This window comes from Eleutherodactylus coqui, chromosome 3 (assembly GCF_035609145.1).
Source record: "Eleutherodactylus coqui strain aEleCoq1 chromosome 3, aEleCoq1.hap1, whole genome shotgun sequence".
NCBI lineage: Eukaryota > Metazoa > Chordata > Amphibia > Anura > Eleutherodactylidae > Eleutherodactylus > Eleutherodactylus coqui.
The window spans coordinates 226326218-226350733 of NC_089839.1; the positions used below are offsets into that span (position 1 = coordinate 226326218).

At 44.5% G+C, this 24516-nt stretch overlaps 1 protein-coding gene across 1 annotated transcript in view; it reads right to left on the bottom strand.

Annotated features, from left to right (window-relative positions):
* Positions 1–18678, bottom strand: part of SLC6A6 (solute carrier family 6 member 6) — a 57836-nt gene extending 39158 nt beyond the window's left edge. The window contains exon 1 of the mRNA XM_066597015.1: positions 18557–18678. The gene's annotated coding sequence lies outside the window, so the exon portion shown is untranslated. The remainder of the gene's footprint in view (positions 1–18556) is intronic.
* Positions 18679–24516: the final 5838 nt, after the last annotated feature.

Genomic DNA, 24516 nt, shown 5'->3' on the forward strand with positions numbered 1-24516 from the left:
AGCAGTCAGCTCTGTTCTTACTATAGTGGCCATACTTGGTATTGCAGGCAAGGTTCCTATTCATTTAGTTTTTTACGAGTGACCAGGCCCTGTGAACAGCTAATCGTCAGAGCCTGGGCAAGAGACCTCCACCAATCTACTATTGTTGACTTAAGCTCCTTTTACATGGGTCGGCAGGCTGTTGAGTGACTGCAAAGCGCTGAGATAACGGCTAAGGTTGTCAGCGCTCATGCAGAGCTTTCAAACTGAAATTCCTGCCGCTGGTTCGCTGGATTTTCATTGGCTTCTTGCTCCTTGCTCAGCTCTGAGCGGGGAGCTGTCACATAGGATGAGAAGCGAGTGAAAGCGAACAAGGTTTGTAAGCTGACTGAAAAGTGTAGCTGGCCTGCAGCTCATAAATATCCAAGTAGTCCTCGATGCATACGCTGATAAATGAAAGTCTCTCTAAACCTACTGCACAGATCTACACAGCAGAAAAATCACTGTGATCAGTGTACCTGTCACTATCTTATGCTGGTCTCAGAATGGGGTGCAAATGATGGTGGCAGGGTCTCTTTAACCCTTTCCAATCCACTGTCTGACCTCTGAAGACATTAGGATTTAAGGCTGTACAGCTCCGATGTTGGAAGACGTCCATCAGGGTTCTTTTACTATATATTGCCAGCCTCTCTGCTGTCGGAGCCTATCCAACATGTCACCTCATGCAGTACTGGCTTTAGCCAACAGATAGCGCTGTTGTATAATGGCCGAAAAAGAGTAAGCCCCCTAGGAAAACCAGGATACAAATTGGATTGGAAAGGGTTAAGGCACTTCTATATGGTACAAGTGTCCTTTTGACTAACGCCTAACTATTGCTCCCGTGCTTTACATTGGAGTGATAGCCATTCTGTGAATGAAGGCGTAGCGGACTGGAGATGGTCACGGCCCACCCATCTCCATTCCCAGTAAACAGGCAGTCATTGATAGTTAAATACTGCCTGTTTACACAGGCCAACAGTTGCTTGGTTTTTAGTTCTGATAAGTGAGCAATTTTTTTACTGTGTTCGGACAATAATCACCCCATGTAAAGGTACCTTTAAGCCATGTTAAATTTTACTACATCTATACTTCAGATTTCCAGGCAGCTCCGGACTTACAAAAACAAACAGTTACATGCATCGTGTGCTATGACATGTTTGTTTGCAATCCTCCACAATTGGACGGTACGCGTGCAGTGATTGATATACAGAACAGGATATAGGGCTAGCTGAAATGCCAACTCAACTGGTACTAAACTAAAGTTATAACTCACTAAGAGCACATTACAAGCTACATGTGACCTAGGCAACACAAAACTACCGTTAATTTTCAGGAAACAAAAAAATTGGTTTTTACCTAGTGTTATCTGTCAGAGCTTCCATAAAGATCTGTCCAATTTTAGAATCTCCTCCACAAGAAAGAACAACAACTGCCAAGATGTATGATATATTATCTGATGGCCACCGATCTTCTCACAGCATTCGCTTCTAATCGCTGAGTGTTCCGTGTGAGGCAGCTATGCACCTGTATCTTCACTTCCCGTGGGATACAATTATCCTTTATTGATGTTTCTACAGCACACAAATAACCCCACAGCCAAAGAAATGTTCCTTAATTATAATCACAAAAGGTAGCAATGAGGGAAGCGTTATCAGATCTGCCTTAACCCTTAACAATGTAGCCCGATAATGATACAAATGTTACCACATAAATGACAGGTGAATGTAATAGCAAGGGGTTTGCAAAGGCTGAAGCTGCAAATGGGCCCCTACACCGGATGGGGGCCACAGGCCTTCCAGTATACATGTGAGTTTTGCAATGACAAATCACGCTGATGGACAAAAATGGAATATGTCACATAAATACTTTTTATAGGATGCATAAATCTAACATGGACTGATGTCATCATGACATCACCGGTGATTAAGTGGTAGGTCCAGCTGCAACAAGTACATTGCCGGATCTAACTACTGGAAAATCAGCAGCACAGATTACTATTGTAGCGAGGGCTTGATGGTCTATTGATCTGCCCCACTAACCAGTTTGAACACAGGAATCCCTGAGACGATGACAGCTGATGGACTCCAGTGCTGTGTAAGAGAATCACAGGAGGGACCCCAACCCTCTGATCTCTATGGGGCATAGTATCTTCTCTACGGTGGGGCCTGTTCCTTAGGCGTAACAGACCATCGCATGAGCGCCAGAGGCGTAACTTGAAGCTTCTGGGCCCCATGGCAAAATCTGTAACAGGGCCCCCAACTGTAATGCTTTATTTATAGTTCTAGGCTTCCTATATGGAGAAGAGAGGCCTTATGGGCCCCCTAAGGCTCCTGGGCCCGGGTGCAACCGCATTCCCTGCATCCTCTATAGTTACGCCCATGCATGAGCCCCAACCATCTGCTCCCCCATGAACTATTTGGATGTGTAAGTGCACCAGTGGCAGGGTGAAATTTTCCAGTATACGCCCCACTATATGACAGCAGGTAACAAGGCAATCAGATAAGACCAGGTATTCACTACTCCGTCGACTTCCTCTTTACCATGTTATTAACCAGCTGCAATAAAGAAGAAGTTCATGATACGGTGAAATTCTCCCCAATCTGAAGTGCTATTGTCTTAGAACAAGTGACTCGCACAACTAACAATAAAGTCCCTTTTACACATTAAATATCATTGGAAAGAGCATGATACCAGCAGCGATGTGGCGCTCTTATATCATTTGCTTGGCATGCATTTACACTGAGTAGTTTTATGCACTGGATAAGCACGCCTCTAGTCAAACTTTTCGGCACTCAACAAATCATATGATGCCCGTCTATACCAAACGATGCAGCAGCAGACCAATGATGATTTTCAGGTCAGCATGAAAGACCCAATTAACGATAATCTAACAATTTATGGCTGATCGGTTGTTCGCTGCACGCGTTTATAACGAACAGTTATTGTGCAAAACTTCAGATCTAATGATTATTTGCACAAAAACTGTGCAATGTAAAAGGGCCTTAACAGAATGAACAGAAAGAAGCAATCACCGATCAGAGGTGTGCCCCAATAGAGGAAGACTGCACTATAAAGCATGGAGGAAGACAGAGCAGCAACCTGAGGCCTCTTTCACACGGGCGTTGCAATTTCCAGCCACCCATATCGCAGCCGAAAATCTCATGAACGGGAGAAAGAAACAACCAAGTCGCGGCTAAATCTCTCATTTTCTTACTCGGGCTGGGGCGTATATACACCGCATCCCGGAATTCCTTGGGCCGGTGGGAGAAACCTTAGCGCTGCTAAGGTCTATCCCCCTCCCCTTGCTGGCTGATAGCCGCAATAGAAGTCTATGGGAGCTGCTGGCAAGGGGAGGGACTTTAGCAAAGCGAGCCGCTGCTAAACTCCCTCCCACCTCCCTTTTCCAGCAGATCCCACAGGCTCCCATTGGAGTTTATGGGAATGGCCGGCATATTCAGCAGAAGATAGGACAAGTCCTTTTCCAGCCAGCCAATTTTACCAACCGGAAAATCGCCGATCTGAACAAATGAATTGGAATCCAATACTTCCGATGGTCGCGATTTTTGGTAAAATAGCCGCGATAAAACGCTCATGTGAAAGAGGTGTGAACCTAATATTACAACATATGGACATCACAGATGGTTGTCTGCTCAGGAGACTATTTACAAGGCAGAGAAAAACACGCGATTTCCGTGCAATTGCGAGACACATGGAATGCGCTCATTGTAATAACCATTGTTTTCAATGGGTTAATTTACACAGGCGATCTTTCCACTGCACCAATAATGTGAGACGAGAAAACTGAAGCAAACCCCTATTTTTGTGCAATTCTTGCCCACGAACAGAACTTGCAGAGTCTCGCATATGGGCAGGTGTCAATGTGATGTGCGTTACACCAATGTAAATTGACTTTTATCACCCATCCACAGGATAGGTAATAAGAATCTGATTGGTAGGGTCTCACCGCTAAGACCCCCACTGATCCTGAGAACAGGGCTGATGTCCCCCCTTTTTCCTCTCACTGCACTCACCTGCAGTAACGTGGAGACTGAACGGAATAGCTGTCATACTTGCGTCCCCTTGAAGACAAATTGAGCGGTACTGCGCATGTGCGACCGCCGCTCTATTCCATCACTGTGGGGGTTACAGTAAGCCCTTAGTAGAGGAGGGGGATCCATATTCTTGGGATCGGTGGTGGTGGTGTGTGTGTGGGGGGGGGGGGGGTCGCAGTACTCTTTGGCTGTACAACAGAGAGGAGAGGTGCTGACGATGAATGCTGTCATCACAGAACGCCTTTCTCTAGGTAAGACATTACACTTTTCAGACAAGGCCTCTAAGAATCATTATGTCCCATTGATAAATACACAGTTGCTAGGTTTGCTCTGCGTCTGTAGTGTACGGTTTGTGTACGCGGAATACTCCCAGGACAAACACCGCATGAGTCCATAGCCTCTGTGGATCCGACGGACAGCAAATGAGTGTCCTGGGTATACATTGGTATCGGTTTGACTACAATATACAGGAAAGTGCAACCTGCTACTCACATATACAGTCAGCGGACAACCAAAAAACACAACACACACCATGGCAAACATTTTTTTTAATGCATTGGTGGCCAGTAAGCGACTTATGCAATTGTGTGATATAGTTGCTTTACACTCCAAGCACGCTGTCACAATCCTTGTGGAAACGCAGAACATGAATACAAACCCAATGGAGCCACGCTTACATAAATACAAAACAATATCTGTCAAACGTTGCAATTTACAGCAGAAACTGCCTCAAAACACATAAACAAACATCTAGAGGAAATAATCATATTACACTGGGCAGCTGAAGAAACAATTGGTGACAAAAGTCTGATAAGACCGCACACATTGCAGAACCTCACTTATATACATAAAATGAATTTCTGTTGTCTGTTCTTCATGCACAGCCCAACGACTGAAACAATGCACTAATTTTGCCACGTAGGTAAATCAGGCGCTTAACAGGGCTTTGGATCGTGTTTTATACGCCTCCCCCCTATACGCGTGCATACCGAGGAGAACGCGCCTCCCCCCTATACGCATGGATACCGAGAAGACGCCTCCCCTATACGCGTGCATACCGAGGAGAAGACGCCTGCCCTATACGCGTGCATACCGAGGAGAAGACGCCTCCCCTATACGCGTGCATACCGAGGAGAAGACGCCTCCCCTATACGCGTGCATACCGAGAAGACGCCTCCCCTATACGCGTGCATACCGAGAAGACGCCTCCCCTATACGCGTGCATACCGAGAAGACGCCTCCCCTATACGCGTGCATACCGAGAAGACGCCTCCCCTATACGCGTGCATACCCAGGAGAATACGCCTCCCCTATACGCGTGCATACCCAGGAGAATACGCCTCCCCTATACGCGTGCATACCCAGGAGAATACGCCTCCCCTATACGCGTGCATACCCAGGAGAATACGCCTCCCCTATACGCGTGCATACCAAGGAGAAGACGCCTCCCCTATACGCGTGCATACCGAGGAGAAGACGCCTCCCCTATACGCGTGCATACCGAGGAGAAGACGCCTCCCCTATACGCATGCATACCGAGGAGAATATGCCTCCCCTATACGCGTGCATACCGAGGAGAAGGCGCCTCCCCTATACGCGGGCATACCGAGGAGAAGGCGCCTCCCCTATACGCGTGCATACCAAGAAGACGCCTCCCCTATATGCGTGCATACCAAGGAGAAGACGCCTCCCCTATACGCGTGCATACCGAGGAGAACAAGTCTCCCCTATACGCGTGCATACCGAGGAGAATACGCCTCCCCTATACGCGTGCATACCAAGGAGAACATGCCGCCCCTATACACGTGCATACCGAGGAGAACAAGTCTCCCCTATACGCGTGCATACCAAAAAGCACGTCTCCCCTATACATGTGCATACCGAGGAGAACACACCTCCCCTACAGGCGTGCATACCGAGGAGAACACGCTTCCCCTATATGCGTGCATACCGAAAAGCACGTCTCCCCTATACGCGTGCATACCAAGGAGAACACGCCTCCCCTATACGCGTGCATACCCAGGAGAATACGCCTCCCCTATACGCGTGCATACCGAGGAGAAGGCGCCTCCCCTATACGCGTGCATACCGAGGAGAAGGCGCCTCCCCTATACGCGTGCATACCCAGGAGAAGACGCCTCCCCTATACGCGTGCATACCGAGGAGAAGACGCCTCCCCTATACGCGTGCATACCAAGAAGACGCCTCCCCTATACGCGTGCATACCGAGGAGAAGACGCCTCCCCTATACGCGTGCATACCGAGGAGAATACGCCTCCCCTATACGCGTGCATACCGAGGAGAATACGCCTCCCCTATACGCGTGCATTCCGAGGAGAACATGCCGCCCCTATACACGTGCATACCGAGGAGAACAAGTCTCCCCTATACGCGTGCATACCAAAAAGCACGTCTCCCCTATACATGTGCATACCGAGAACACGCCTCCCCTACAGGCGTGCATACCGAGGAGAACATGCTTCCCCTATATGCGTGCATACCGAAAAGCACGTCTCCCCTATACGCGTGCATACCAAGGAGAACACGCCTCCCCTATAGGCGTGCATACCGAGGAGAACACGCCTCCCCAAATATGCGTGCATACCGAGGAGAATATACCTCACCTATACGCGTGTATACTGAGAATACACCTCACACATTCGTGTGTATATTGAGGAGAATACACCTCACTTGTATGTGTGTATATGAAGAATATATCTCACTTGTATGTGTGTATATCAAGAATATACCTCACTTGTATGTGTGTATATCAAGAATATACCTCACTTGTATGTGTGTATATCAAGAATATACCTCACTTGTATGTGTGTATATCAAGAATATACCTCACTTGTATGTGTGTATATCAAGAATATACCTCACTTGTATGTGTGTATATCAAGAATATACCTCACTTGTATGTGTGTATATCAAGAATATACCTCACTTGTATGTGTGTATATCAAGAATATACCTCACTTGTATGTGTGTATATCAAGAATATACCTCACTTGTATCTGTGTATATCAAGAATATACCTCACTTGTATGTGTGTATACTAAGAATATACCCCCCTTGTATATATGTATACTGAGAATATACCTCACCTGTATGTGTGTATACTAAGAATATACCTCCCTTGTATATATGTATACTGAGAATATACCTCACCTGTATGTGTGTATACTAAGAATATACCTCCCTTGTATATATGTATACTGAGAATATACCTCACCTGTATGTGTGTATACTAAGAATATACCTCACCTGTATGTGTGTATACTAAGAATATACCTCACCTGTATGTGTGTATACTAAGAATATACCTCACCTGTATGTGTGTATACTAAGAATATACCTCACCTGTATGTGTGTATACTAAGAATATACCTCACCTGTATGTGTGTATACTGAGAATATACCTCACCTGTATGTGTGTATACTGAGAATATACCTCACCTGTATGTGTGTATACTGAGAATATACCTCACCTGTATGTGTGTATACTGAGAATATACCTCACCTGTATGTGTGTATACTAAGAATATACCTCCCTTGTATATATGTATACTGAGAATATACCTCACCTGTATGTGTGTATACTGAGAATATACCTCACCTGTATGTGTGTATACTGAGAATATACCTCACCTGTATGTGTGTATACTGAGAATTTACCTCACCTGTATGTGTGTATACTGAGAATATACCTCACCTATATGTGTGTATACTAAGAATATACCTCACCTATATGTGTGTATACTGAGAATATAGCTCACCTGTATGTGTGTATACTAAGAATATACCTCACTTGTATGTTTTTATACTGAGAATATAGCTCACTTGTACGTGTGTATACTGAGAATATAGCTCACTTGTATATAGTATACGTGTATATACTGACCTGCACCAACCAGCACCTAATTTGCCACATATGTAAATCAGTCGCTTTGGAAGGTTTTAGATTAGGTTTCAGCTCTCTAGGATCTACCATTCTATGAAACCTCTCAGCAGACACAAGCCCATCTCCGGGCTGACCAAATGCATCCCAGCCAACAGCGAGCTGCTGGACCTCCCGGGAGACTGCAACACAACTGCAGTCTCAGCGAGACAGTCAAGACCCAGACCCGTCTCCAGAGTGACCAGGTGCGATATGCTAATTACTACCTGGGCTGATATGTGTAATGCTGCTTTCTATGAGAACTCAAAATTCCAATATGGTCAGTCTGGGTTGTTTCTGATTGGCTGAAGGGAGAAACAATGCAAACAGTGTAGTGAACGTAAGTCCGAAGGTGAAGGAGCAGGAATGTGCAGCTCAGATGGGAGGTCAGAGTACAAGAGTTACTTGTTCCATCAGAAGCTCAGAACATTGCCGTGCTTCTAAGGGCTCATTCATACAGGCGTATGCTAATTTCAGTCCGTAATTACCCAGCGTTTTCATGAACCAAAACACTGTGTATTTCCTTCGTATCTGTCCCTCCTTGCTTCTTTTTTTTTTTTTTTTGGGGGGGGGGGGTGTTTTACCAGCATTTGTCATGTACGGAAACAAAAAAAGACAAGCAAGTAAATTGATTTCATGTGTAACTACACATGCATATGTACTGCACATCTACGCATTCCCATTGACTTCAATGGGTGATTTCGGTCTGTAATACAGACCAAAATAGGGCGTGCTGCGATATTTTTCATGCATGTGAAAAACGTAGGTCTGAATACCCCATTGCAAATCAATGGGGATTCAGTACTATGTATTACATACGTAATATGGAGCGTATATACACCTGTGTGAATGAGCCCTAAACCTATTCGGGTCTACAACAAGGCCTTCCAGATGACATCATTTGGATGTGGAAAACTGAAAACATGTGCTGGAGCCAGCATACATTCCAACGTTCAAGGTCCGGGGCGGTCTACAGCATGATCGGATCTCTTGTGCCCCCGTTTAACCATTTCAGGATGGCTGAACAACTCTAAGGATCCTGCGATCCTGTAGGTGTATGGAGCAGGCCTGGGAGCCGAGTCCGCTCCCTACCTGGCAGCTATCAGCGGTGTCTGACAGCTGACATCCACTGGTAACTGCCACTATCAGACTTCGCTCCAATCGCGGCAGATAACTGTTTAGGTGCTGCGATCAAAGCTGATCACGCATCCAAACAGTCAGTAGAAGGGGGGCCTCCAAGCACCCTATCCGGTATCCCCCCTGCGGAGCAATTGGAGAGTGCTGATGGGCTAGCATGGCAGCCCGGAGCCTACTGAAGGCTCTCAGGGCTGTCACACATAGATGCCTAACGAGCCCCTGAATACTGAAGTAGTGTGTTTATCAAATGATCTCAAGTTAAAGTCCCCTTATGGAGCATAAATAAGATTTAATAACTTTTTTTAATATTACACTTTAAAAGTTAAAAAAAACCTTCCTATAAAAAAACCCACATAGATTTGGTATCACCATGTACGTAAAAGTCAAACTTGCAAGGAAGTGCTAATTTTTTATTCTGTCCGGGCCCCAAAAAATGTTAAGCAAAACATGATCAAAACAATGTTTGCACACCAAATTGGTAGTATTAAAAAACTACAGCTCACCCCAAAAAAAGCCCTCACAACCCAATCGGCAAAAAAAAATAAATAAATTTTGCAAGTCTCAACAAACTTTTGTTTCAGAAATGAGTTTTTTACTTTTTAAAAATGGAGAAACATTAAAAAAGCGGCCAAGTGAACAAAGCTCATATGACATTTTTACTGCACTGCGAACACTGCAAAAACTAAACCCACCAAAAATGGCGCAATTCCATTTTTTTTTCATTTCTTCCCAGATAAATGTAAAAAACATTTTTTTGTACTTTATATACGGTACATTAAATGTTACTATTAAAAGATACAACTCCTCCAGCGGGGGCCGGGGCAGGACCATCTCCCTTGACACACTTAAATTGCAGGGGGGTTTTTTGTTTGTTTTTTTGTGTATGCATGCAGGATTATATAGCTAGACCAAAGACTCGTCCCCTACCCACCTGTCCCCCAAGCCCTGCCCCTATCTCCCCTATCCATGCTCTAATGAATACCCCTTTTGCTAATTCTTTGTCTCTCCCACTGTTACCACTTTGTTTCTTACTCTATGGCCCCCTGCACACGGGCGGAAATTCTGCAGCGGGATTTCATGCAGAATTTCCGCCCATGCCCGCCTGCATTGAAAAACGCAATCCTATGCACACAGCCGCGATTTGTCCGCGTGAAAACACATGCGGAAAACAAATTGCGGCATGCTCTATTTCTGTGCGGGTCTCACAGAAGACCGCACAATGTCACTCCTGGGCCGCCGGCTCCGCTCTGAGCATGCACTGGCTGGGCAGCAGCTGGCACATCAGAGACTCGCAGCCGCGGGAGCAGGCGAGAGCTACGCTGGTCACTGCAGGGGCACGGATCGGGTCCCGCTGTGAGATTTCTCGCAGGGGATTCGACCCGGCCGTCTACAGGCGGCCTATGGTTAGTTAGATTTTTTTTTTTCTTCTCTTCAGTGTAAAATTGGGCAGAGCTTTACTAGCGGTAGGCTGCATGGTGGAGAGCCGGAGGATTGTGAAAGTTAGTGCATTGTAAGGCGCATATGTTTTATGGCTGTTGAACAGTTCAGAGGGCATTATGTATCCGGCTCGCTTTGTCCAAATAAAAACTTTTTTAACGAAAAAAATACAACTCATTCTGCCAAAAAAACAAGTGCTAATACGGCCATGACGATGGAAAAATGATATGACTCTTGGAGGGCGGGAAAGAAAAGATGAAAATAAAAAAGTGAAAGCTCTCTGGTCCTGAAGGGGTTAACGGAGACATTCTGGAAGCATCGCCTTTATTTTTTCAGGATTTTTCATGGGCAACACCACTTCAGAAGTGAAGCAATCACTAATCACTGCGCATTGTCCGCATGTTACACCGATACAATCCATACATACGATTGCTCAAGCTGTCACTGATAGAATGCCGGCACCTGCATTCCGGCCATATGAGCGGACACGAGGCCGACATCTTGGAACATTCAACGCACCAACCGTCACTACAAAGGGGGTAAAATCTGAAGGGGGTAAGATGGCTGTGCTTGTTCTCTACCAAAAGAAATCAGTGACCAGCCAATTTATCATTTAATACCATTGCAACAAGACCTCAAATACCAACCAATCAGATCACTTCTTTCATTTTCTAACTTGCACCAGAAAAATAAGAGCTGGAATCTGATTGGCTGCTATGGACATCCTGCACTTCATCATCACAAATGTGAACACACAATGGGCCTCACCCATCAGCCTATCCGATCATGTCTCTCATTTTTTTTACTTAGCACTGATAAAATTTGAGATCTGCAATCTGATTGGTTGCAGCAGTTTTCATACCGGAGGCCTGGTCAATCCTTTATTGATAATGTGGTCAATGATAACAGGCACTATATGTCCCCGAGGATCAGTCACACCTACAGAACCCACTTCATCAAGTGCAAACAAACTATTTCAGAGCAATGAGCGTTCATTGTAACAGCTAATGGAAATTTCCAGCCCGCACAGCGACAGACGAGCCGCACGTAAAGCTGTGAAATAGAAACCACTTCCCCTTTCAATATAAATCAGCTGATAATTTTTTTTTTTATTTTGGTAGAAATAAAACCTTGTTGGGGGAAGTTGCCGGCTGGGGTGAAACATGATAATACATGATGCAAGCCGGGAACTTCATTTAACCCCTTCAAGGACCAGGATGTTTCAGACCTAAAAGGACTAGTCACTTTTTAGGGATTTTACCCATGTGGGGCTTTTAAGGGATTTTTTTTTTCTTGCAATGACAATATTATTTTTGCTGAGTTGTTTTTTGTTTTTTTCTGACATCTAGGATTATTTTTAATATCTTTTTTTTCCCAACTGAATTTTTCTTTCCTTTTTTTCATTTCACACTTTTCCATTATGATTGCTACATCCATAGGAGCCCCCGTTCTAGGGAAAAAACATCCCCCTGTGATGACGATCGTCACTAGCAGAGCTGATCTCGGTCTGTTAGACCCTGCAGCTCTGCCGTGCCAACGGCCACCCAGCAATCACGTGATCGCCGTGTTGAATAGCGGAAGCAGAAAAGCCCGCAAAAAAAGGCAGAAGCAGTTAAAAATAACTTCTGTCTTTTCCTCTCTGGGTACTTGACTGTCACGGACAGCCGAAGGCCCAACCCGTTCCTACTAGATTGTGGGAGAGGAGCTTTAAACTCACGCCATAAGCGTCCTATATGTAAAGCGCTTGGTCCTTATCAGGTTAAAGGGGCAAATTACATTACTTATTTCAATAAAGATATTTTGCTGCATTTTAATACATGACTGCAATGAAAGGTTCTGCAAGATCTCTGCTTGCTGTCAGTGAATGGCAGCATTTGTGTCTGTTATTCCAAGATTGTCTAGACCGAACACAATGGCAGCTAACCTGGTATTAATGGCTATACCACTTTTAAATAAAAGAAAGCTCCCATTCCCTGCCAGCAAGCGGAGATCTTGACACCAGTGAAGAATTGAAACATCAAGTCTATTAGAAAGTTGTTGAACTTTTCATTTGACAATGCTTCAGTGTGACACCGATTACATGCAGATGAATCCGCTGCAGCGATGAAATAATCTGCTTTCTGTGTGGGAGCCATGATTCTAAATGGCAATGAGTGGGAGAACACGGCGGTTTCCATGACAACAAACGCACTGGTTGCACCTGTTGTCGCCAATACATAGAGATATAAACATAACATAACATAAATGTAAAGCCGATGACTGAATAAGAATCTGTAGGATGCGGCGCAGCAATTAAGAGTACGTCCGCACGGGACATGTCTGCGGCAAAAGCTACATTTGGATTTGTTCTGGATTTTTTCTGGATTTCACTCCATTCATTAAAATGGGTGAAATCTCCTGTGAATATCCAGAATAAAAATTGACATGCTGAAGATCCAAAATCCGCATCACAAGGGGTATTCCGGGACAAGGTTGTATCCTCTGTTACTGATGACTGACAGGTCATCAATAGATGATCAGCAGGGACCCGATGCCTGGGTGCCCACCAATCAGCTGATTCCTGGGGCCGCTGTCACTATGGCCAGCAGACAGAGGACTAGATTGGCATTACGCAGAATTGAATGGGAGCTGCGCCTGCAGTACCAACCTGGGCCGCTGCGTTATGGTCAGACCTTTCTGCTTCCTGCACTCACTGTAGCAACAACGCCACCAGGAATCAGTTGATCAGCGGGGATCGGAGCGGCAGGTCCCTGCTGATCACCTACTGATGAACTGTCAGTCATTAAAAGCAAAAGTTAATAATGTTCCCCTTTAATTTATTCTGTGTTTTTTTTACGCAGTGTGATGAGATTTAGTAAAAGTCCATCGACTCGGCTGGTACTGTTTTTGACACACAAATCCGGGACGGAAAATCCACAGCCCATCCGCAACGTGTGAACATGCCCTTACAGCGTTTTCGCTTCCTCCTCCATGGCCGGCTTCAGACTAGCGTATTGTGAAACGTAATGTTACAGATGACATCACAACCGTACATATCAGGGTTTGCCTCCGTATATTTTATTTTCTACTGAACAAATTTACCCAATAGGAAGTAATAGCAAAACGAAGGCAAAGACGAGCAAAATACGCCACGCTGCGCTTATAAAAAAACATCCGAGAAAAATTACATTAGCCATCCGCGAAATAGAGACCAAGTACAGAGCTGATGTACCCCCATCTTAAAGCAGCCTATGTGTGATGCCTACAGCCATGAGTGATGAAGAAGGAGTTTGACGGTTCCTTTTATTTTTATTGTACCTTTGGAACCTAAAGACTCAACGGAAAGGCTTTCTCCGGATCAATAAGAATTACGCACGGCCGTATTTCAATTTGGTGTACGTGCGACAGACTAGACAGTAACCACTAGAAACGGAACAAAATACATAGAGCCGGGGGTGGCCGACTGTTGAACACTTTGGGCTAAAGGGCGGATCACACTTCAATCACTCAAGACAATCCCAAGTGATCTTGCAAAAATCCTAGCATGGTTGGAAGTTCTGCATCAGTCTTTGGTGCTACCTGAAGGTATATGGGGAAGGATGAGTTTGGACGAGCTCCATACGTGACTTTTAGTCATTTAGCCTTACCTAAATGTGGCGCACTCATGTGACCCAGACCGCAAACTGGAAATGAAAACGGGAACAAGCAAAAATAAAAATGGAGGCCAGGCGCCTTTGCCAACTTTATGGCAACATTCACACATGCTGGTGGTGCTGCTGTAAAAACGACACAGTAATCCGATGATTGGCGGCCATGTTTTTCTTAAGGAAACACTTATCAGGAAGTTTGCAGTTCCTGTAAGAAGCGCCTTTTCCTGTGTTCGTTATCATGGCTGGTAAATATGGCGCCCTCGTATAACTGCAGACTGTCCGTGCTGTTATACATAGTGCCTGCGCGGTTTTTATAGGTAAACTGGAGGAACAGCAGAGTCTGGGGTTAAACCGTCCAGAAGGCAGCGGCTGTACGGCGAGAGCGCAGCGCTCCATAATCCAGCATGTGGCACTGTAAGCTCATTGCAAACACCAATCTCCCTGCCAGTCCCTGCCGTGAAAATGGTAGATGTAAGCGGCATATCATTTCACACCCTACATCTTACCTATTAGAATATATAGCAGAGCCGAACTCTTCAATTAAAGGGACACTCTTGTAAAAACTGGACTGCAGTTATTTGAGGAAATTATTCAAATTCTATAGGGGCCCCCATATGTTCACCTTTTCTATAGGGGTCTTATTGCGCCCCCAATATCTGCCTATAATATCGTTCAGAACTCACGTCTACCTGCAGGTAACATATTGCTCTAACACCATAAGTGGTGTTGCAAGACTAACTCAGCTCTGCTACATCTGAACAATAGTTATGAATGCCTCTATGGCTACCATAATGCTAACACTGTGGATGCGGGCACAGTATATATGTGCATTTATAACACACGACTAATCTGTATCCCGCTTTGCTTCTGGAAACTGTATGCAGATGTAGCAGAGCTGAATATGACAGCTGGTACAACCTATTATGATGATGTATTTATAGTGCTATAGGTAGCTCTACTGTATTAACGCAACACAAACAATACCGCCCAGAGGGTTCAGTACCCCTACATCTGTACCAAGTGCTGAGGGCATAGTACGATACAACAAATTCCTGAGAACCACGACACCTCGCTGATGAAGAGCGAAGCTGAAGTGACTTGACACTACACATACTGTGTACACTATGCAGCGAGCGATAACATACAGATGTAGCAGAGCTGAATATGTTGGAGCTGCTTGGTTCTTGACTGACAAATTGCAAACTCAGTTCTGCTACACTTTTATTTATAACGGCGTCTTCTATTCCAAACTATCAGACACCCAGACCACGAATGAAGCTGTAAGGTAACCTGTCAGTGTGTAATATCACCACATACAGCGCCATCTCTCTGGGGGGCCATCAAGTGCTTTACTACACGCAGCACTCATGATGGACACAGTTATCGACATTCAACCCTGAAAGACTATAAGTCTCAGCAGGTCTAAGCAGCCCCTCACATGTCCAGCAGCAATCTGGGACCAGTAGTCCTTCAACTGCTGCAGCCTGTAACCCCTATTATAATCAGATTATACCAGGTCTGTGACAGCTAGAGGGGCCCAGGGCTGTGAGTACAGCTTATACATAATATTATATAACTATGTTACATTATGTTATTACATATCATATTACATGGTGATAGCTGTATAACATTATTCTGTGTTATATCACATTATCACGCGTTACATATTCTCACTCTAAATACATATACTGTAGTAACATAGTATATAACGGCTCATTCACATGGGCGGATACAGTTTCGATCTGAGAAATACCTAGCTGAAAATGAAACTGCACTTATCTGCTGCCGATTTGGTCCGTCTTGTGTTTGTTTTCCGAGCATATTCACTGCGTTTCTCTCTCTCCTGCCTTTATGCGCAAATACACAGATAACAAGTGTATTTACTACATATTTACGCCGTCCCATTAAAATGCGCGTGAAAGACGCACGTCTGAATGCCACAATACAAATCACTGGGGTTTATACCGTCAGTATTGGGTGTGTAAAAAAATACGTACATAATATAGTGCGCAAATATGTCTGTGCGAATGAGGCCCAAAACTACTTGGCACGGACGTTTAAAACGTTACACCCGAAATTCTCGGACGCAATTCGCATCGGATGTGGGGGACAGTGCACATGTACATGCGCTATTCTTGTCTGAAAATCGCACAAGAAAAGAAATATCAGCCCGAATAATTTAAAAAAGCCCATGCGAATACACCCAATCAAAGGAACGGCCGCCATTTCTGTCCGGTTTTCAGACTGATTTTTGGGTTTAAAATAAAAAAAAATTTAACAAAATAATCATCCATGCGCACGGAGCCTGAGGCCGCATGTCCACAGCCGTCTCCCCACAGAGTTTTACCGATTTTGCAAATAGCATATCTGCCGGCAGAGACCTCGGAGGCTGCTAGATTACTGCGCATGCCCGCGTATCACACGCACATGGACATACATAGTGTGACTTTTTTTTTCCCCCACTCTGTTTCATAGCGGGGTTGCGTCTGAAAATACTGCCCGTACGCCATGTATTGTGCAAGGACGGTGTTTCACATGCCGCCTATAACAATGTATAAGGTTCACGCTGTGTATCACACAGTCATGCAATGCATGTGAAAAAAACACCCGTGAACATGAGCCCTAAACCTGAAAAAAAAACATGTCCATCTGGCAATCAAAATAATCCCAGAATCAACGACCCTTCTGAGTCATCAGTGATATAACATGTACTATTACACTCCAGGCCCCTATTGTATTCTTCTAGTGAGTTTGCCATCACCACGTCATCAGGCAGGGAGTTCTAGAATCTCACTGCTCTTACAGTAAAGAACCCCCTTCCATGTTGTGTAGAAAACTTCTTTCCTCTAGATCTAGAGGGCGCCCCCTTGTCATAGCCAGAGTCCTGGGTATTAATAGATGTTGGGACAGATCTCTAAACTGACCCTGATATATCTATACATAGTTGTTAGAGCACCCCTTGTTACAGCCCTGGTTATAAATAGATGATGAGAGATATCTCTGTATTGACTATCAATATACTTATATCTAATTGTTAGGGCGCCCCTCAGACGTATTTTTTTTCTAAAGTAAATAACCCCAATTTTGATAACCTCTCTGGGTATTGTAGTCCACCCATTCCATTTATTACTTCAGTTACCTGCTTAAGCTCTGATATGTCCTTCTTGTGTACCGGTGCCCAAAACTGTATATTATATTACATTGCTCTACAGTAATAGATATTATATTATGATGTCATGTAATCACATGATGCATTGTGGAGGAGATTGAAGTGCAGGGAGTCAACATGTTATATATGAATGGAGCGATGTGCAATCCAGATCCACCAGTACCATGTGCTACCTGTGGTTATCAGCACACCTATACAGTGGCTATGTGGGTGACATATATAACTCCCACATATACTAGGTATTTACAGCATTTTTGACACCTTTCTGTCCAGATGGGCACTGGTGTACAATGCCTGATAATGTCGTATACAATCTACAGTATTAGGGAATGTACGCTATTGTGTATCGGCATCTATAGGAAAGGCTCTTCTAGAGGGGAGTGTAGCAAATAACTTATGGATAGTTGGCCTGCAACCAATATTATGGTTGATGAGAGTAGTAGGTCCTTTACAATTGGCAATGAGTGCAGAAACTGCTATATACTGGGTGATGAGAGAAGAAAGTGCTGTATACTGGATGATGAGAACTGTAGGTCTACTATTTTGGATGATTAGTGCAGTAGGTCTACTATTTTGGATGATGAGTGCAGTAGGTCTACTATTTTGGATGATGAGTGCAGTAGGTCTACTATTTTGGATGGTGAGTGCAGTAGGTCTACTATTTTGGATGGTGAGAGCAGTAGGTCTACTATTTTGGATGGTGAGAGCAGTAGGTTCTTTATATTGGATGATGAGATCAGTATGTGCTGTATACTGGAGGACGGATGCAGAATATGTACAGCATGTCAGGTATTTTGGATGATGAGTGCAGTAAGTCCTATATACTGGCTGACGAGAGCAGTAGGTCCTGTACACTAATAATGAGTGCAGTAGGTCCTATATACTGGATGACGAGAGCAGTAGGTTCTATACATTGAATGATGAGTGATGTAGGTCCTGTACACTAATAATGAGTGCAGTAGGTCCTGTGCACTGGATGACGGGTCCAGTAGGGGCTGTACACTGGATGATGAGTGCAGTACGTGCTGTATACTGGATGACGGGTCCAGTAGGTGCGCTATACTGAATGATGAGTGCAGTAGGTTCTGGATGATGAGTGCAGTAGTTGCTGTATACTGGATGATGAGTGCAGTACGTGCCGCACACGGATGAGCCCCAGCATCCTCACACTTACCTGAGGTGTCGGTGCTCTAGGCTCAGTGCTCGGCGCTCCCGGTGGCCGCTCAACAGTCAGTAAGAGGAGGCTCCGGGCTCCAGAGGAACTGATGACAGCGGAGACTCATGGTGGAAAATCACCGGCTCCTCCACACACACTGCTGGGGCGGGGGCGTGGCCCGGTGGAAGAGGCGGGACTACACCTCCAGAAGGAGGGGCCTGAAGGGGAGGGGAGGTACAGAGAGCACGTGCGGAGGAAAACACAAGAGGTCTCAAGATGAATGGAGCGATGATAGAGAGAGATACAAGATGAATGGAGGGATGATAGAGAGAGATACTAGATGAATGGAGCGATGATAGAGAGAGATACAAGATGAATGGAGCGCTGATAGAGAGAGATACTAGATGAATGGAGGATTGATAGAGAGAGATAATAGATGAATGGAGGGATGATAGAGAGAGATACTAGATGAATGGAGGGATGATAGAGAGAGATACTAGATGAATGGAGGGATGATAGAGAGAGATACTAGATGAATGCAGGGATGATAGAGAGAGATAATAGATGAATGGAGGGATGATAGAGAGAGATACTAGATGAATGCAGGGATGATAGAGAGAGATACTAGATGAATGCAGGGATGATAGAGAGAGATACTAGATGAATGCAGGGATGATAGAGAGAGATACTAGATGAATGCAGGGATGATAGAGAGAGATACAAGATGAATGGAGGGATGATAGAAACATGCAAGATGGATGAAAGGATGAAAGACAAAGATACAAGATAGATGGAGGGATGACAGAAACAGATGGAAGATGGGGGGATGATAGAGACAGATACAAAATGGATGGAGGGATGATACATACAGATACAAGATTGTGGGATGATATAGACAGATACAAGATAGATGGAGGGATGATAAAGAAAGATACCAGATGAATAGAGGGATGATGGAGAGATACAAGATAGATGGGGATGATGGAGAGATACAAAATGGATAGAGAGATGATAGATACAATATGGATAGAGGGACGATAGAGATATACGAGATTAATGGAAGGATTATAGAGAGATTCAAGATGGATATAGGGATAGTAGAGAGAGATACAAGATGTATAGTGGGATAATAGCAATAAAGATGGGTGGTGGTATGATAGAGAGAGGCACAGGATGGATGGAGGGATGATAGAAAGATACAAGATGGATAGAGGAATGATGGATACAGGATTGATGGGGGTGATACAGAGATACAAGATGGGTGAAGGGCTGATAGCGAGAGATTTAAGATGAATGTAGGGATGATAGAAATACAAGATAGATTGAGGAATGATAGAGAGAAACAAGATGAATGGAGAGATGACAGACATACAAGATGGAGGGACGATAGAGAGATACAAGGATAGAGGGATGATAAAGAGATACAAGATGGATGTGGGATAATAGAGAAAGATACAACATGGGTGGAGGAATGACAGACATAGAAGATGGATGGAGAGATGATGGAAAGAGATACAAGGTGGATGGACGGGTAATAGAGATACAAGATGAATGAAGGGATGATAGAGAGAGATACAAAATGGATAGAGGGATGATAGAGAGATACAAGATGGAGAGAGAATAACAGAGAATGATACTAGATGGATGGAAGATGATAGAGAGATACAAGTTTGATGGAGGGATGATAGAGAGAGATACAAAATGCATGGAGGATGATAGATACAAGATGGATAGGGGAAGATAAAGAGATACAAGATGGATGGGGGATGATGGACAGATAGAAGATGGGTGGAAGAATGATTGAGAGACACAATATTGGTGGAGCTATGATAGAGAAGAATATAAGATGGATGGTGGGATGATAGAGATAAAAGATGGATGGATAATAGAGGTAAAATATGGATGGAGGAATAATAGAGATACAAGATGAATGGAGGGATGATAGAGAGATACAAGAAGGATGGAGAGATACAAGATGGATAGAGGAGTAATAGAAATACAAGATAAATTAAGGGATGATAGAGATACAAGATAAATGGAGGGATGATAGAGAGATACAAGATGGATGGCGATGGTAGAGAGATACAAATTGGATGGAGTGGTGATAGAGAGATACAAGATGGATGGGGTATGGTAGAGAGATATAAGATGGATGGAGGGATGATAGAGACATACAAGATGGATAGCAAGTTGATAGAGAGATACAAGCTGGATAGTGGGATGATAGAGAGATACAAGATGGGTGGAGGAATGATAGAGGGATACAAGATGGATAGGGGGATGATGTAGAGATACAATATGGATCGAGGGATTATAGAGAGATACAAGATGGATGAAGGGATGATAGAGAGATATAAGATGGATGGGGGATGAGCGAGAGATACAATATTGATGGAGATATGATAGAGAGAGATACAAGGTGGATGGAGGGATAGAGAAACAAGATGGATGGAGGGATGATAGAGATACAAGATAAATGGAGGGATGATAGAGAGAGATACAAGATAGGTGGAGGGATGATAGAGAGAGATACAAGATAGGTGGAGGGATGATAGAGAGATACAAGATGGGTGGAGGGATGATAGATACAAGATGGATGGGGGATGATAGAGAGAGATACAAGATGGGTGGAGGGATGACAAATACGAAATGGATGGAGGGATGACAGACATAGAAGATGGATGGAGAGATGGTAGAGAGAGAGACACAAGGTGGATGGAGGGGGTAATAGAGATACAAGATAAATAGAGGGATGATAGAGAGAGATACAAGATAAATAGAGGGATGATAGAGAGAGATACAAGATAAGTGGAGGGATGATAGAGAGATACTAAAGAGATGGTGGATGGTATATAGATACAAGATAGATGTAGCGATTATAGAGAGATACAAGATGGATAGCAGGATGATAGAGTGATACAAGATGGGTGGATGAATGATAGAGAAATACAAGATGGATGGAGGGATGATAGAGAGATACAAGTTGGATGTGGGATGATAGAGAGCTACAATATGGATGGAGGGATGATAGAGAGAGATACAAGATGGGTGGAGGGGTGATAGAGAAAGATACAAGATGAATAGAGGGATGATAGATACAAGATGGATGGAGGGATGATAGAGATACAAGATAAGTGGAGAGATGACAGATACGAAATGGATTGATCATAGAGAGACACAATATTGGTGGAGCTTTGATAGAGAGAGATACAAGATGGATGGAGGGATGAGAGAGAGAGATACAAGATGGGTGGAGGAATGATAGAGAAATACAAGATGGATGGACAGATGATAATGAGAGATACAAGACTGATGGAGAGAAGATAGAGAGATTCAAGATGGATGGAGAGATGATAGACAGAGATACAAGGTGGATTGAGGGATGATAGAGATACAAGATAAAAGGAGGGATGAGAGAGAGAAAGAGATACAAGATGGGTAGAGGGATGACAGAGAGATATGTGATGGATGGGGGATGAACAAGAGATACAAGATGGATGGAAGGATGATAGACAGATATAAAATGGATGGATTGATGATAGTGAGACATACAAGATGGGTAGAGGGATGAACAAGAGATACAAGATGGATGGAGGGATGATAGAGAGAGATACAAGATGGATGGAGGGATGATAGATACAAGATGGATGGGGGTGATAGAGAGAGATACAAGATGGGTGGAGGGATGACATACAAAATGGATGAAGGGATGATAGAGAAAGATACAAGATGAATAGAGGGATGATAAATACAAGATGGATGGAGGGATGACAGACACAAAATGGATGGATCATAGAGAGACACAATATTGGTGCAGATATGATAGAGAGATATATAAGATGGATGGAGGGATGATTGAGATAAAAGATGGATGAGGAATAATAGAGATAACAGATGGATGGTTGATAGACAGATATAAGATGGATGGAGAAAGGATGGAGAGATACACAATGGATGGAGGGATGATAGAGAGATACAAGATTGAGATAGAGAAGTAAAGAGTTACAAGATAGATAGAAGATGAATGGAAGGACATTAGAGAGATACAAGATGTATAGAGGGAAGATAGATAGATTCTTTCTCCTCCCGCCTTTCAGTCTAATATGTAGATGAGATGATGAATACTTCTCTGGAAAAAATGTGCTGGTAGGAATTGGGGATTAAAGGAACGGCTTCTGTTTGCATGTTGTGCAGCCCTCCTTACCTACACATTACGTTCCAGAACATTCCTGTACTCTTTGGAATGCTTAGCCACTTCTGCAGAACATTTGCCCTATGAACAATTGGTTCTTTGCCAATAGTGGAACTATGTGAGCTATGAATGTGAGGGAAATAGGAATAACTCCTCTTGTAGACTGGGACCGCACCATCGGTCTGTCCAAATGTACACTGGGACTGCACTACTGGTCTGCCCAAATGTAAACTGGGACTGCACCGCCAGTCTGTACGAATGTAGACTGGGACTGCACCACTGGTCTGCCTGTATGTAGACTATGACCACACTATATGGTCTGCTCAAATGTAGACTGGTATCGCAACAGCAGTCTGTCCGAATGTAGACTGGGACCACAGCACTGATCTGCTCGAATGTAGACTGGGACCACAGCACTGATCTGCTCGAATGTAGACTGGGGCCACATTGCAGGTCTGTCCGAATGTACACAGGGACTGCACCGCTGGTCTGTCCAAATGTAGAGTGGGACTGCACCGCTGATCTGTCCGATTGTAAACTGTCCGTCTGAATGACGCATTTTGGTTATGAGTTGTACTCCAGGGTCGCCGGGATAATTTCCATACAGAGAAGTGCCAATCGTGAAGCAGCCAGGGGCTCTAATAAAGGGTCTGGAGGCTCTAATAAAGTGTCGGGGATCTAATAAAGGGGTTGAAGGCTCTAACAAAGGGCTGAAGGACATAATACAGTGGCTGGACTCACTAATAAAGTGTCTGGGGTCTCTTTAATAGATGGGGGCTCTAATAAAGAGGCCATTCAGTGTAACATTGGCTGTCTTTTTTCATACCGTAGATGCAATTCCAAGAGAACTTCCTAGAAGAATGTACCAGGAAGAGATTGTAGTAATGACTCACACCGCAGTACAAAGTGTGAACATGGCCTAAAGGCTTATTTACATAGGACAAGTGTCCATCCAACGATGCCCGACAGCGCGTCCCTGTGATGCTTGCTCCTGGAGCGAGTATCACTGGATCTCTAACAGCGTGGCCAGCATGGAGATGGGACGGTCGGGGAGTGCTCTTCCCCCGCCCGCCTTCATCCACTGTAAGCAGCAAGTCATTCAGTCTCTGTATGTATTTACATAGGACGACTATCGCCTAAAACCTCGTGGGAGCGTGGGGTTTTGAACAACTACTAATGATAATCGTCCCATGTAAAAGGGCCTTTAGAGTGGCTTTACATGCGCAACTGTCCAGCACATAATCACCTGACAGTCATCTCTTGCTACTATGTTTTCACACAGGAGCGATAGTCGTTCAGTGAATGGAGGTGGAGCGCTGGAGATCTGTTCCAGCCGCCTGCATCCATTCACTATGAACAGGCAGTCGTTCAAAGATGTCCACTTAATACCTGGCAGCCAATAACTGCTGTGATCAAGCTCTGATGTTTAGATGCCACAGTCAAAGCTGAAGCACGTTTAAACAGTCAATGGGGCGGACCTCTTATCGCACCCCATCGGCACCAGCGCAGCATGATCAGTGGGTGGGGGCGCAGATTGGCTAGAATGGCAGCCTAGAGTCTACGGAAGGCCCCCAGGGCTATCATGCATAGATGCCTATTAGAGATGAGCGAGCATACTCGGTGAGGCGATTTACTCGAGAGAGCATCGCCTTTTTCGAGTAACTGCTGGCTCGTCCCTGAAGATTCGGGGGGGCCACGGGGGTGAGCGGGGGGTTGCGGAGAGGATCAGGAGGGAGAGAGAGAGATCTCTCACTCCCCCCCCCCCACTACCCCCCCGAATCTTTAG